Source organism: Diceros bicornis, chromosome 17, assembly GCF_020826845.1.
Source record: "Diceros bicornis minor isolate mBicDic1 chromosome 17, mDicBic1.mat.cur, whole genome shotgun sequence".
Classification (NCBI taxonomy): domain Eukaryota; kingdom Metazoa; phylum Chordata; class Mammalia; order Perissodactyla; family Rhinocerotidae; genus Diceros; species Diceros bicornis.
In genome coordinates, this window is record NC_080756.1 from 14,644,680 (window position 1) to 14,648,967 (window position 4,288).

General features: G+C 33.2%; 1 pseudogene; it reads right to left on the minus strand.

Annotated features, from left to right (window-relative positions):
- Nucleotides 1-668: 668 nt before the first annotated feature.
- Nucleotides 669-1,629, minus strand: LOC131416542 (olfactory receptor 6C74-like; annotated as a pseudogene).
- Between the last annotated feature and the right edge of the window lie 2,659 nt (nucleotides 1,630-4,288).

The following is a 4,288-nucleotide window of genomic DNA, read 5'->3' on the forward strand; positions in this document are numbered from 1 at the left end:
ATATTTTTTATGATATAGTTCATTCTACATATTCTACATAAACTTATATAATTATCTAGTCAATCACATACTATAGGTAGTTTTATTCCTGCCTATCTTTTATTTTGCTTCCTTCAACACTGTTTTTCAAACACACTTTCTTATAAATAACTAGTTTATTTAGAATGTACTTTAAAACAACAATCTTTTTTTCAATAAACAAATGTTTTCAAAGATGAGCATCAACTCTATGGCTAATCTCTGTTACAATTTCCTTTTAATTATTTTAAATAGAATGTGTACCAATAAATTGGTAGTATTACAAAAATATAAATGAATATTAGTTTTAAGTAGGTTCTATCACAAATAAAGCTTAGTAATAAACATTGCATCACATGCTACATTAAATATAATTCTAAATGAAATAATATTTTATAGTCCTGACTAATTAGAATAGAAAGACAAATGAAACAGAATAAATACTTGGCTAAATTTCTTTCATATACTCAGTGGAAAAGGAAAAGAGATGAGAAAAAAGTCTCTATTAAAGAATATAAAGAATTAACATCTTTAGAACAAATATTTTTGTGAAAATAAAGCTTGGAAAGAGATAAAGATGAATATCAAAGAAATGAAAGGGAAAAAAGAAGGAAACTATGGATTGGAAGCTACTATTGGATACACTGGTATTATTTGAGACTCCTTTGTTCGTTTTCTCTATATATAATGCAATAGCATATTCGCTTTTTTGAGAAAGAAACAACCCTGAGCATCATATTCATGAAGGCTTTTTTCACGTGTTGGTTCCGTAAGGTGTAGATGAAAGCAATGGAGATATTGAGCACAGCAATTCCCTTGGAGAAAGATATTCTTTGTTTGACTAAACGGTTTAAAATACACGAAGATACAGCTGCCATAAGAAAGGGATATCACAACCATTGAAAAGGCCTTTCTCCTCTGACTAGTTGAAGGAATTCTTACAATGGTCAAGGCACTATAGGTATATGATATTGTCACCATTAATAATGTGACCACAAGTGTCACCACAGCTGAGATGAATCCTATCATCTCTAGAAGCTGTATGTCTGAGGAGGAGATCTGCAGGAGGGGAATCGCATCACAGTAGAAATGATCAGCAATGTTGGAGGCAAAGAAGTCAAGGTTTAGGCCTAAGATGAGCGGCAGAAAGATGACAAAGAACCCAGCAAGCCAACTACTGAGGACAAGCTGTATGCAGATTTTACTGTTCATGATGGTGGCATAATGCAGGGGCTTACAGATGGCAACGTAGCGGTCATAGGACACAGCTGCCAGCAGGTACAATTCAGATGCTCCAAGAAGGAAGGCAAAAAACAATTAAGCTGCACGGCTGTTATAGGAAATGTTTTTGTCCATAATTGCCATGGTAGCCAGAAATTTAGGGATGCAAGTAGTAGAGTAGGAAATTTCTAAGAAGGAAAAATTCCAAAGGAAAAAATACATGGGGGTCTTGAGGTGTGTGTCCACCAGGGTGAGTGTGATGATGATCAGATTGCCAGTGATGCTTAGCAAGTAGATGAGAAGCAGGAAGATGAATAATGCAACTTTCAGTTGTGGGTCATCAGTCAAACCTGCTAGGATAAACACTGTCACTCTTGTGTGGTTTCCCATTAATGTCCTCTACTTTTCCAAGTCTAAATAGGAAAAAAAAAAAAAAAAAGAAACAAACAAAATGATACTTCCAATGGAAAAATAACAATGAGAGTGTTTAAGGTAGAGTTAGCAAAGCGATGTTTCAGATAGAGTAACACAATGTTCCTTCATATTTTATAGATGATTATGCCAGGAAGAACAATAGTATTCATTTCCAGAATACCTGGAGAGAGTATTCAATCTATAATTTGCAATTCTACCAAAGAATAATGTATACAATGATAGTAATTGTTGACTGTTTTGGTGTAAATAAATTAGAAGCAAATTAATGGAACTTTTAAAGGATAAAAAAATGTTTCTTCTCTCTTGATAATTTGCAAGAATTGGGATAGATGCCATTTCCTGTTCATTTAAAGAAGTTTGCACACTGGAAACAAAGTGATACCTGTCATAATAAGTACATCAGCCCATGTTTTGCATTTACAGACACACACACACACACACGCACACAAACCTAGCCATAATCAGTACACAGAACTAGCATAATTTTACATCCTTACTCAACTAAACAAACTCAAATGCCTGACTCTTGTGTCATTTACTTTCAAGGCTAATGAGATCCAATTTCAGATAAGTGAATATGAGGCATTGGGAATAATTCTATTTTCTGTTCTTATTAGTATTTCCGTTTCCTCAATTTCTGTTATCACCTCCACCCTTCCCAATTTGTTCCCCAAAATGAAATCAGCAGGAACAGTCTCATAATTTCAGTGTGTGTGGCAAGACACTACAGTTTTCCACTGCAGGTTATGGTTTTGAGAATGGCCCACATAAAGAAAAGAGAAAAGTGAGATAAAATGATGTGGAAGCTAAGAGAAATATATAAATATGGGTTCATGAAATTGAATGAGGCAGGAGAAGGAAAAGAGAGAAAGATAAAGACAAAACTATATGGAAATCTAGAGACCTAAGAAGAGGTTTTAGAGATAGGGTAGTGAGTTTGAGGAAAAAATTAAAAGAAAATTAAAAATATGTAAATTAGTAAATCAAAAGTTAAACAAGTTTTAAAATATTTAAATTAATAAGCAAAATGTTTTAAATTAAAAATATGTAAATTAGTAAGTAAAACCATGTAACGTGCAAAAATTTGTAAGTAAAAATTACAGAGAGAAAATATTACCAATGAAATTTCTCTATCTGCTTCATTCGTTGTAATTCCCATTTTATTCTATGCCTAAGAGGGTGAGTGATGGCTGGACCGGTGGCGTAGTGGTTAAGTTCCTGTACTCTGATTCGGTGGCAGGGGGTTCGCAGGTTCGGATCCTGGGGGCGGACCCCTGCACCGCTCAACAAGCCATTCTGTGGCAGTGTCCCATATACAAAATAAAGGAAAGTGGGCAAAGATGTTAGCTCAGGGCCAATCTTCCTCACCAAAAAATAAATAAATAAATAAAATGCAGAATGAAAACATGAACAATTTTGAGTTCAATGTGGCCTGAAAGAGATGAGGAGTGAGCATTTGATAAATTTCAACTCATAATGATCCACAGAATAGTGTCCACAGAACTTTTAGGAGGCATACATTTTCCACCATAGGGATATTCAAATATTTGGCTAACACATAAAGAAGTATGAACTCTAGAATACTATTCTCAACACCCAGCACACACTGAGACTGTCATATTGTTCAGGTTTGCACAGCTAGTAAATTGGAGATCAGGAGTGAGTTTGAAAGAGTGCATTTTCCAAAGTTGTCCTCTTACAAGTACAACATTTTGTACAAATAATTATAGGCCAGATATAGTGCATTTCTTAACAAAAAAACAATTACTGATATCTCTAAGGAAATTTTCCTTCCTCAATAGCTTCATCATCAAACACATAAAATGATTAAGGCATGATGATGGGCCCTAGATAAGATAATATTTTTTGTCTTGAGGATATAAAATTATTATTTGCAACCTCTAAAACACACTACTATTAAAGAGGTGGATACATAAATAAAAATAAACATATAAGGACAAATAAAAGTTGTTTCTAGTTATACCTAGAGGAATTTAAGGTGGATTCTAAGACAAAGAAATGAGATCTCCTATGAAGATCACGTTAATAATGTAGGCATATATGAGTAAAAAAAATGACTGTTATTTTTCACAGACATTCATTTAACATTTACATAATTGTGAAGCAATCTATTATACTTTTTCTTCATTTACACTAATTACTCAATGGCAACAATTGTAGGAATGCATATATCTAAAACACCTACATCAGAAATATACCGTGTCAGATTATTTCTTTGTCCAACTTCAACAATTACACACACCAACTAACTATCCCCAAAACACACTATAAAAACATTAACAAAATTCACATTACCAAACCATTAGAAGTCAGGGCTGTGAATGCAATGATGTTTAGTTGTGTTAGATATTGTGAATATCACATAACTTTAAAAAAGGCAAAATTCCAAAGTCTAAATTTTTATTGGATTTCGCTTTTCTTCTTTCACCGTTTTCTCTAAATAAAAATTTAAAGGGTTAAAAAATAAGGTTAATACATTAATGGTAAAAATAGAACAAAAGTGTATTGAAGTATATCTAACAGAAAATACGAACTTCAAATTTGAGACCTAACAATTCTTTTCATCTTCTTGAGTCCTAAAGTGGTCTACCAA